Genomic DNA, 12,081 nt, shown 5'->3' with positions numbered 1-12,081 from the left:
GAGCTAACATAATAGCTATTTTCACTACTAATACCAGTTCAATTCCTTAATATCCATCATTGGAGAATTTCTAAGATTAATCCACTGAAAATATTTCCACAAGATCTGTGGTTGCTATGTATTTTTCACAGTTCTCAGAGATAAAGTGATAACTATTTTCCACAGTAACTGTATTCAGTTAATCATGTAATTCATCAGACTGTCATTGCGTTCCTACTGTATGTTGACAGTAGCCCTTGATCCTCAAGATACCAAAGGAGAACGGGACATAGTTCTTGGCTCATGGAGCAGTGCAGGGACAGAGACAAGCTGGCAAACACTGCAGCTCAGTAGAAGTGCTGATAATAGATGAAGTAGATAGATAAAAGATGAAGTGCTGTCCAGCTCCAAGGATGATCAGCTCTCCATCGGTGGTAGCGTCATGGTCAAGAAGAGCCTCACAGAGGGGATAAAAGGAATCACATGGCCTTAAAAGATAAGACCAGGTTGATGGACAGAGAAATAGAGAGTATTCCCAGCAGAGAGGCACCTTATGTTAGGGAGAGGCAGGGAGCACACGGACGAGGAGAGGGGTGTAAAAGTGGGAGAAATAGAATGGGGCAGGTCTGGGAAAGCAATGTCATCAAATACCCTGCTTCGGAAGCTTGGAAGTGTTGACTTTCTCAGAATCATTAGAGGACTTTAAACCAGAAGATAATATGATGAGGTTTGCCTTTGAGAATATTCTTTCTGATGACAGTTTGGAGGATGCAGTGGACAGGAGCAAAAATACTACATGAGGAGACCAGGAATGCAGTTGAGAGACTATTTTAATGCCCCTGTCACAGATGATGGAGGAACTGAGTTAAAGCAGAGGGACAGTGATGGGAGGCAGGACTCAGATTAAAATCTTTGAGAGGTAAAGGACTTGGTGGCTACCTGGATATCTAGAAATGAAGCCGAGGTACTTTAATGACAAATATGAATATTTACTTTTGGCTATCACATTTCATGATGCATATTCCTCCTCCAAATGATCCAAACCATATATTTTTTTGTGTGTTTAGAGGGGAAAAAAATGGAGGTGATCATCCTGTTGGAGCAGAAAGAACAAAAAACATTTTAAGGAAGTTTTTAAGGGTTTTATTGGGATCCTTTCTCCATTTAAATGCCCAGAGAACCAGAGGCAGTTCCCTTACCAGAACTTTATAGATAGAGCTAATGGAGAAGCTGAAGTCAAGGTCTTCCTCTCTAGATCAGGGCTTACCACATTGATGTGCGTAGTCACCTGGAGGTCTTGCTAGAATACAGTTTCTGATGCAGTGGGTCTGGGATGAGATTTGGGATTCCATCCGCTTAACAAAGCTCCCAGGTGACACCAATGCACTTGACCTCAATTTGAACAGCAATTACTTATTCATTATTCCCAGATTATTTATTATTCCTGGAAATACAGCTTGTTAGTGCAATGGCACGGCCACAACCAGATTATAGTGGAGGAAAAGAGTACAGTCCCAGATTATGCTGCTGGTGGTGGTCTTTCAGACCTTGTCTTGGTGGGGCCTCTTGGGAATGAGGTCTGTCCCGAGAAGAGAGCTGATAAAGTCGTATACAGTCACAGGTAGTCAGAGCCAATAGGTGGTTCTGGTGTTCTACAAAGAGCCGCTAAGAGTCTTCCCTCATGCTGCCCCTGGCAGCTCTCACTGAGTCAGTCAGTCCTGACGCAGACTTGAAAATAACTATAACCCACTGGCCCGCAAGCAGTCCCACCTAACCAACATGGGATAACGTAAGTTTTGTTAAACTTGCCATGGGGTTGAGGAATATTTTGAGTTAAGAGTTATAAAGGGCTCTTTGTAGCCTTTGCAGTATTTATGTACCTGTCACCAGAGACAAACAAGACTGGAAATTTGCAAACTGACTCCTTCTTACCTTATGAGTCAGTACTCGCCCACATTTGGCCTCTCCTCACTAACCATGTCGTGCGTAAGTTATGGTTTGTTTGTGTATGTCAGCCCTTTAATCAAAAGAGCATAAGTGCTAGGGAGCAGGACCAGATGCCAGGGTTGGCATGGCCTGGTAGGAGACTGGCACTGACAAATGGCCCTGGGTGGCTTGAACCCAAGCTGGCCTGCCCTTGTTGCCTGAAATAGACAGGGAGTCTTGCTGTAGGGAGACTGCAGTAGGCTCTGAAATGGAGAGGTGTCTGGTATGAGAAAAAGCTAATCTCGGGAATCAGGAAACTAGTCCCCCTCAGCAGTGACTGGTTATGTGATTTTGGATGAGATGCTTTGTTTTTCTTGGTCTTGGTTTCTCTCTCTGAGAAACGAGGAGGTAGGCTAGATCAGTGGTCCTCAAACTTTCCTCTGCAGGGTCCTGCAGCCCACATGGAGGAGTCAAGAGCATCAGGCAGGACCTACCTGACTTCTTTCCAACTCTGAGTCATATGAGTTGGTAGGTCCCCAACATGTCTCTGCACTTGGTTCTTGCTGTCTTAGTAATTTCTTTCCAGTCTGTAGAAGTGTTCCCATTTGTGAGGCCATTGGATTTAGAATGTGGACTTCCTACAAGAGTTCTTTCTGCACTCAGCACTGATAAAACTCTAGAGGTTAAGAAATCTTTGGAAAAACAGCTCTAATGTGACCCTCAGGAATTCCATGATCATGGATCACACATGTGGAAAATATAAGAAGGCATTTTAATAATACTGTACAAATGCAATCGCATCTAGTATATCTAGAGTGTCTTAAGAAAATGGATTGATTTCTGAATAATCAGCTACAGAATTAATTTCAGCCAAACCAGAATTGACCTACTTTTTAAGAAATGCATTTATTTGGGTTCCTGAACCATGAGCTGGACTTGTTAATACACAGCTTATGCAACCACTGGACTTACCTTTGTCTCAAAGTATTTCTTCTAAGCACCCTTAAATCTTAGCACTTCATTTAAAAGAGATTGGCCTGTTTTCATGTTCTCCATTGTGTTTATATACATTTAAATTCTTTCCATGGACTCCACTTACAAGGATACTTACTATAGTATTATTATTTCTCTAACCTGATTTTCCAGGGTCCTCCAGCAGGATGTACAGGAATACAAGTGCAGAAGTGCCTGGCCGCAGAGTTCAAAGGGGCTCTGTAACTTAAAACTTGTAGATACAATGGAGCATTTCACAAAGGGTGTTTCTTTGTCACACTGACAACAGCACCATAAAGACAGCAGGCATACTTGTTGAATGGCTGAATGACCGTTCACTTGTTTTATTTGTTCCCCGTTGACCCCATTGCAGAGCTTTGTATGAATTTTTCTCCTTGGAGGATTGAAATAAAGCTATGCTTTTCCTAATCACTAAGTGCTCATTTTGGTTCATTAGCCAGCTGGGGCTTCAGAGTTACCTGGCTTTGTGGATCAGGCTTCTTTTGGCTGAAGCCGCGCACTGTCCTTCTCCTCTTCTGTCTCCTCCGCAGGGTTCCCCTCTTGGGCTCTTCCCCTTTGGTACAGAAGAATCATTCAACACAGAGGCTGCTGACAAAAAGGGACATGTTGGATATTAATAGGGGGTGCTGTGCTGTGACTGTGTCACTTAGTCTTGTCCCACTCTTTGTGACCCCATGGACTATATATAGCCCGCCAGGCTCCTCTGTCCATGGGGATTCTCCAGGCAGGAATAATGGAGTGGGCTGCTATGCCCTCCTCCAGGGGATCTTCCCAAGCCAAGGATCAAACCCAGGTCTCCCTCATTGCTTGCAGATTCTTTACTGTCTGAGCCACCAGGGAAGTCCTAATTGGGGGAAAAATCATAATTAGTTAATGGTTAATAATAGATTTTGATTCTCAAAAATCTAGGGAATTTTTATCACATTCAATATGTTTTTTTTATTGGATTGTGTCAGAATATGCAAGTTCACGTGCACAAATTTTGAATTCATTTAGACTTTTTCATATTACAGCAAATAAATGGTTGAAATATGACATTAGAAGATTGATAAATTAGACTCAGCTTCCCAAGGGCTTCAGAGAATCTCTAGAAAATAGTATTACAGGGACTTCCCTGATGGGCCAGGGATTCAGACTTTGCCTTCCAAAGCATGGGGTGTGATTTCAGTCTCGGGTCAGGGGGCTAGGATCCCTTATGCCTTGTGGCCAAAAAACCAAAAAACATAGAACAGAAGCCATATTGTAACAAATTTAATAAAAACTTTAAAACGGTCCACATAAGAATACCTAAAAAAAGAAAAGAAAATAGTATTATATTCCTAGGAAATTGGCAGTTTAAAGCACTGTTTATGAGAAAGGCGATTAATAAAACTATAAAAATTATGGAACTATACTGGATGCTTGGGGCTGGTACACTGAGACAACCCAGAGGGATGGTACGAGGAGGGAGGAGGGTTCAGGATGGGGAACACGTGTATACCTGTGGTGGATTCATGTTGATGTATGGCAAAACCAATACAATATTGTAAAGTAATTAACCTCCAATTAAAATAAATTTATATTTAAAAATATGGAACTATAGACTCTAGGGAATCTGTTCTGGAACTCAAAGAGTAAATGAGTACAATTTACTTAGCTAAGAAACTTATAGGTAAGATAGCAGAAGACCCCAGTGAGGGTATACTGGGAGAAGGGAGCAGAAGTTTAGGCTTTTCATCTCCTTGCTTGACCTTGAGCTTGTTTGAAATTAGCATGTCCTCTCTGTCCCTTCCCTCTACCTGGTAGTGGCTCAGATGGTAAAGAATCTGCCTGTAATCCATGAGACCCAGGTTCGCTCCCTGGGTCAGGAAGATTCTGCTGGAGGAGGAAATGGTAACCCACCCCGGTATTCCTGTCTGGAGAATTCCATGGATAGAGGAGCCTGGCGGGCTACAGTTCATGGGGTCCCAAAGAGTCAGACACAACTGAGCGACTAATACTTTAGACTCTCCTTTCTCATAGAGCAAGGAGTCTGTCTCTCACTTTTTTTATGGGGGTTTGATGAGAATATGATAATGTTGCCTCATAGATGTACAGCAACTCATCATGATATGGTCATGGCAAACACACAAGGCACTGAAACCATAGATCATTGTCCAAATCGCAAACCCTGCCCCTTATTATGATACCTTGAGAAGGATATTCAACTTTTCAGAGCCACAAAACTACTACTGTATCTTTAAAATGGAGAGAATAAATTTGGTGGAGTAAAAATGTAATTTAAATATATAAAATACCATACTTTATACAGTAGATACTCAGTTCCTGGTCCTCATTATCATCATAGTATCACAGGTAGGAAATAAGTCATTTACCTAAGCATTTATTTATTCAACAGATATTCTGAATGTTCACTGCATATGTTGAAAGTTAGATAGATTTGCTGTCAGTTTTTCATACTGTTCACACACTGGATCATAGAAAAAGCAAGACAATTGCAGAAAAAACATCTACTTCTTCTTCATTGACTATGCTAAAGCCTTGTGGATCACAACAAACTGTGGAAAATTCTTAAAGAGATGGGAATACCAGACCACCTTACCTGCCTCCTGAGAAACCTGTATGCAGCTCAAGTAGGGACAGTTAGAAGCAGACATGGAGCAACGAATGGACTGGTCCCAAATTGGGAAAGGAGTACATAAACACTGTATATTGTCACCCTGCTTATTTAACTTATATGCAGAATACGTCATGCGAAATGCCAGGCTGGATGAAGCACAAGCTGGATCAAGATTGCCAGGAGAAATATCAACAACATCAGATATACAGATGATAGCACCCTAATGGCAGAAAGCAAAGGAAACTAAAGAGCCACTTGATGAAGGCAATAGAGGAAGGCAAAAAGTCTGGCTTAAAACTCAGCATTCAAAACAAATCATGGCATCTGGTCCCATCACTTCATGGCAAACAGATGGGAAAAAATGAACAATGACAGGCTTTATTTTCTTGCACTCCAAAATCACTGCAGATGGTGACTGCAGCCATGAAATTCAAAGATGCTTACTCCTTGAAAGAAAAGCTATGACAAAACTAGATAGTATATTAAAAAGCAGAGACATCATTTTGTTGACAAAGGTCTTAAGTCAAAGCTATGGTTTTTCCAGTAGTCATATACAGGTGTGAGAATTGGACCATAAAGAAGGCTAAGTGCTGAAGAATTGATGCTTTTGAACTGTGGTGTTGCAGAAGACTTGAGAGTCCCTCAGACAGCAAGGGGATCAAACCATTCAATCCTAAAGGAAATCACCCCTGAATATTCATTGGAAGGACTGATGCTGAAGCCAAAGCTCCAATACTTTGGCCACTGATGTGAAGGGCCTGCTGTTTGGAAAAGACCCTGTTGCTGGGAAAGATTGAAGGCAGGAAGAGAAAGGGGTGACAGAGGATGAGATGATTGGACGGCATCACTGACTCAATGGATGTGAGTTTGAGCAAACTCTCGGAGATATTGGAGGACAGGGAAGCCTGGTGCATTCCAGTCCATGGGGTCACAGAGAGTTGGACACAACTGAAAACAACAAGTGTCAGCTTATGTTACCAGTGGAGACAAAATGAAATCATGGGAATGCATATGCAGGGAGATATGTTGTACTAAAATAAAAAGTTGGAGAAGGAAATGGCAACCCACTCCAGTATTCTTGCCTAGAGAATACTGTGGACAGAGGAGCCTGGTGGTCTGCTGTCCATGGAGTTGCACAGAGTCAGACACGACTGAAGCGACTTAGCATGCATGCATGCATTGGAGAAGGAAATGGCGGCCCCTCCAGTATTCTTGCCTGGAGAATCCCAGGGACTGAGGAGCCCGGTGGGCTGCCATCTATGGGGTCGCACAGAGTCAGACACGACTGAAGCGACTTAGCAGCAGCAGCAAAACCAAAAGTTAAGAGTTCATAACTGACCGATAAGATTTAAGTTGCACACGTGTTTTTTTGGTCTGGTGTTTGTTTTTAAATTTGTATGATAAATAACTCATATCCTTGCCCATTCTTCCTTGTGATTAACAACATATTTGCAATGTGGTCCTATAGTAGATTAAAGCTGGAACCTAGCTAATAAACTATGGGCTCCTTTTGCTGCTTAGTATATTGCATGTAGACTTTAGATTTTATTCTGGAAGAGATAGAAGCTGTTTGAAAATTTTGAGCAGAAGAATATCATGAATGGACTGTATTCACAGAGCCTTTGCCCGGGTGGCTCTAGTGGTAAGGAACCTGGCTGCTAATGCAGGAGTTGTAAGAGACATGGGTTTGATCCCTGGGTCAGGAAGGTCCCGTGGAGGAGGGCATGGCAACCCACTCCAGTATTTTGGAGAATCCCATGAATGGAGAAGCCTGGCGGGCTACAAAGAGCATGCACACGTATTCTGCCTCTGTGACTCTGTGGAGAAGAGATGGTTAAAGGGGCAAAGGTGAACACAAGATGATTTGGATGGTCATTGCAATAATAAGGGGAAATATGATGCTGATTTCGTCTTGAGTGGTAGTAGTAGGAGGTGGTAATACATGGTCAGATTCTTAATCTGATTTGATGGTAGAAATTATAGAGTTTGCTGGTGGATGGTGGTGTGGTAGAACTCAAAATATCTCAAACCTGAGTTCAGGGATTTTGGACTGAATGATGGGAAGAATGATGTTTCACCAAATGGAGATGAAGAAGACTAGAAGCAAATAAGACCATTTTGAGGGGGAAGATGAGGATAGTTTTGTATGACTTAAATGTGGGGTGTATATTAGATACTGTAGAGAAGATGCAGAGTTGACAATTAGATGTTTGAATCTAAACTTCAGGGCAAATACTAAAGCAGGACATAGAAATTTGACAGCCACTGGAGTATAATGGTATTCTATGTCAAGGGAACAGATCACCAGAGACTTGATGTATAGAGAAAAGAAGCTTGGGTCCTAAGACCGAGCCCTGGAGCCTGTTAATGTTTACAGGTCAAGAAGGTGAGAAGGAACCAGCAAAGGAGAACACAGGGCAGATTGGTGAAGATACAGAAAACAAACTTACGGTTACAAAAGGGGAAAGGTTGGGGAGGGGTAAATCATGTGTTTGGACTTAACAAGTACACGGTACTATATATAAAATAGGGGAACAACAAGGAACCTACTGTATAGTATAGGGAACTCTACGCAGTATTCTCTAATAACCTATAAGAGAAGAGAGTCTGAAAAAGAATCACTTTACTATACACCAGAAACTAATAGAACATTGTAAACCAACTATATTTCAATTAATAAGTGCAAAGCAGAAAAAAAAAAAAAAAGGCAGCCTGATGGGAAAGAGAACTCAGAAATTGGTGCATCATAAATGAGAAAGGTGGTTTAAAAAAATGTAGGATGCATTTAAGGAGAGAAAGTGGTTAACTGTGTCAAATGCTGCTAATAAGCCAAATAAGGTGAAGATAGAGAACTGATCTTTGGGGGTTTTTGTTTTTTTTTTTTTTTTTTTGGAGAACCGATCTTTGGGTTTGGCAAAGTGAAGGTCCATTGATGACCTTGACAAAAGCTGTGATGCTGGAAAGATTGGAAAGGTGACCTGATTGGAATGTGTTCAGAACAAAAGGGGAAGAGAAGCAGAGACTGTGAGAATAGACGTCTTTGCTCTGAAGGCCAAGAAAGTAATGGAGGTGGAGTGGAGAATGACTCGAAGAAAACGTAAGGTCTAAGCACATGTGATATTAATAAATGATGAATCACGTTGGATTCTGGCTGTCAGTCTGGTGCAGAGTCTGGCGGGCCCGCTGATCGCAACTTCAACCCTTTGGTTGCTGGACTGTGGAATGTCCAGGAGGCCCCAGGGGAGAGGTTGGGTTGGCTAAGTAGGGGAGGGGATACTTGGGAAGCTCAGGATAGTGGGTGCTTGTCAGCAGATCCAAATGGCTTCTCAGTGTTTTCTTAACCAGGGATAGCAGTACTGGCATGTTCTAGCTGAACATCTGCCTTGGATACAGAAAGAATTTTTTTCTGTGTTATCTTCATTTTTCAAGATGAGGATATTGTAGCATATTTCTACCATGATGAAAATGACCAAAAGGGAGGGAAACTTGGAATACATGATGAGATCAGAGAGCAAGTTGAGGGTGAGAATTACAGGAGCTCCTTGAGTTGGTGGATGAGAATGGGGCCAGTAAATGAGAGGACTGGTTTTGACTGAGACACAGTCTCTTTGTTTCTTAGGACGGGAAGGCCCATAAGGAGAGCTGTCACGTGGTGATGGAGGGTGTGTGGGATTTCTTGCATGGTTGCTTCTGTTTTCTCTGTGAAAGAGAGGAAGTTTATTGTCACATCATGTTTTTCTCTCCCTCAGAATCACCCAAACTTTATCTGAGATTTATGTAGAATTCTGGAGACATCCTGGTTGCTAGACCAACTTTTTTTTTTTTTTTTGATTGGAGTATAGTTGCTTTACAATGTTATTAGTTTCTGCTGTACAACAGTGTGAATCAGCTATTTGTATACATATATCCCCTTTCTCTTTAGATCACCTTTAGATTCAGAATGTCTGTTTCCCATTGTGTGTGTCCTTAGTTGCTCCATCGTGTCTGACTCTTTTCAACCTGTTGGACTGTGGTCCACCAGGCTCCTCTGATTTTTCATGCAAGAATACTGGAGTGGATTGCCGTTTCCTCCTCCAGGAGGTCTTCCCGACCCAGGAATCGAGCCCGTCTCTCCTGTGTGTCCTGCATTGCAGGTGCATTCTTTACTTGCCAAGCCGTTGGTGTCTCCCACTAGGAGACATCAAATAGCAGAACTTTGGTCCTGTCTTATTCTATGGATGATGATTAGAGCCCAGTTTCCTTTAGAGGCAGTTTGTTTGGAATATGATAAACCTGGGCCATCTAATGTGCTGCTTTGCTATGGAGTGGCCCAGTAGGGCCACCACTGAACCTGGCTCGGTAGGTAGGTGTTCAATACGTATTTGTTGAATGGCTATAGGATGGAAGAAAGCAAGCATGCAAGAAGATAACATTCAATTTGCATCTAGAAAAGACACTACTAATCCAGCCTAGTATCATGTGTTTCTGCTCAGGAGAGTTACATCTTGCTTATAACTAATTCCTCCATCACATGTTTGGCATGCCAAGATTTTTGCCTAGACTCAGGAATACATCCAGAGTGGCTGAAGGATGGCAGTGCTTGATTGCTTGCCTCTCCGTCTACCTCTGAAGTTAATATGATGCTATCTGAGTGCAAAGACACAGACAGGGAGAAATTTAATGCAAATTTAGCCAGGAGTCTAGTGCCACTTCACAAAATATTGATTAGGTGTCTGATTTGCTCTCCCCTGACAATGGGCCAAAGGAACGAACCAATGAGGCGGCTCAACTCCAGCTCGTCACGGTCATTCGATAAAGCCAGGCATCCAATGAGCAGCCGCTATGTTTTGATTGGGCGAGAGGCCAGAGAGGGGGGAAACCATCATAGCAACAGCAAGGAAGAATTGCACACGCCCTTGCACACACGCGCAAACACAGACCTGATGCTTTCCCTGCTGCAGGGAATGGGTGCTGATTGTGTCTCGTAAGGCTTTCGTTCAGTCACAGTCCTAGTTTCCTAAAGGACGGGTTTCTGTACACAGATCACGCTGCTCACCTGGTCTGTCAGCCCATAATCCCTTTTTAATAGAATGAAGGGGCAGCCTTCCTCTCTCTGCCCCTTCCGACCGCACGCACATCTTATTAAGAGCCAACTTTGATCTGCAGGTAAACGGCACAGGCTTTGTTCTTGAAATAGGCTGCTCCTGATCGCTTTCGGGCAGCCGGCCCCACCATTGCCCTTCCCCACACCGCATGCCCATGGGAAAGGAGGCGGCCTGGAGGCCAGACCCTCTCCTGGTCTGTTGTTTCCTGTGCTTTCTGGAAGAACAGAAGAAGGGGTTTCCCGAGGCCAGTGCAGGCTTCTGTGTGGCTGTTATTTTCCTTACCAGCTTCCCCTTCCTTGTTTCCTGGCCTTCACGGAAATCCAAGGGCCCAGGAAAGCTTTCCTGTTTCCAGCTTGACACTTGGCAAAGCCTCTCGTAGCCACTGGGTTCCCAGCATTTAACACTATCATTTGAAAGACTCCCTTCCTTTGGTCTCCACTGGATTGTTATGTTTTTTGAGCAGTTGCCCTTATTCCCCAGGTGCCAGGGGCTGGGAGCTGCCTGCCAACCCATGGTTTCCCCAGATTAGTGGCTTCTGGCCCCCCTTCTATAACCCCTACCTCCTGCCCTGGCTCTGAGTCTGTTTGGAGGCCTGTGGTGACCGTGGGTAACTGGTGGGGCTGCACACGGGTTCCCAGCATCTTTCTTTCCTCCATGGACATTGCTGACAGCTGCTCTCAGCGTGAATCTTTGATCTAGGAGCATCTGTCCCTGGGTCACCCAGTCGTGCTGATGGCTCCCACTCATGTTCCCTGCCAACAGGGGTTATTCCGTCCGGGCAGGAAAGCCTATCAGGAAGGACAGACTTCACTCTAAGCAGCGTGTGGCTATATTCTGTATCAGAGAAAAGGAAGTTGAGATCATGTCATAGGAATTTTCCAGTCCAAGAAGGATTATTGTCTAGGAAATGGTACCCAGCTGTTTTCCATCTTCTAGCCTAACCAAACAAAGGGAATGGCAAGAAATGGAAGCCAGAGAGGATTATTAAGACAGACATGAAGAACTCATTCCTGCATATTAGGCTTAAGAGAACCTGGAAGATGTTACCAAGGGAACATTTGGAATTACTTTCCAAGTAAAGTACGATCCCCAATTACTTTCCAAGTGAGGTACAATCCCCATCCACTGGAGTTTTATTTAGGTGTCTTCTCTCCAAGATGCAGTGGGATGGACGTGATGACCTCCAGGGCAGCACTGTTGTCCTTTGGAGTAAGAGTGTCCTGGATTTAAGTTGCAGCTTTGCAGCAGCCTGATAATGTGGTGTTAGCAAATTTATTAACTTCACTGAGCCTTTTAAGAAATCTTTACAATGGAAGTCACAATATCAACCATATTGTTTTAAATAAAATCATATATGTAAAATGCCTTGCTTAGGGCTTGTTGTGTAGTAAGCATTCACAACTATTGGCACTTCCTCCCAGTTCTAGAATTCCCGGAGCTTCATGCCATTAGCAGAGAAGGCAATGGCAACCCACTCCA

At 43.2% G+C, this 12,081-nt stretch overlaps 1 long non-coding RNA gene across 6 annotated transcripts in view; it reads left to right on the top strand.

Annotated features, from left to right (window-relative positions):
- Window positions 1–12,081, top strand: part of LOC105602212 (uncharacterized) — a 305,023-nt gene that overhangs the window by 143,839 nt on the left and 149,103 nt on the right. The window contains exon 3 of one of the 6 annotated variants that reach the window (XR_009596615.1): window positions 1–12,081. This exon is cut by the window's left edge and continues 55,785 nt beyond it. The exons of the other annotated variants lie outside the window; for them this stretch is intronic. This is a non-coding gene — a long non-coding RNA (uncharacterized LOC105602212). 6 annotated transcript variants of the gene reach the window in all.

The sequence above is a fragment of the Ovis aries genome, chromosome 15, assembly GCF_016772045.2.
Source record: "Ovis aries strain OAR_USU_Benz2616 breed Rambouillet chromosome 15, ARS-UI_Ramb_v3.0, whole genome shotgun sequence".
Taxonomy (NCBI): Eukaryota; Metazoa; Chordata; class Mammalia; order Artiodactyla; family Bovidae; genus Ovis; species Ovis aries.
This window is presented reverse-complemented; position numbering and strand designations above follow the sequence as displayed.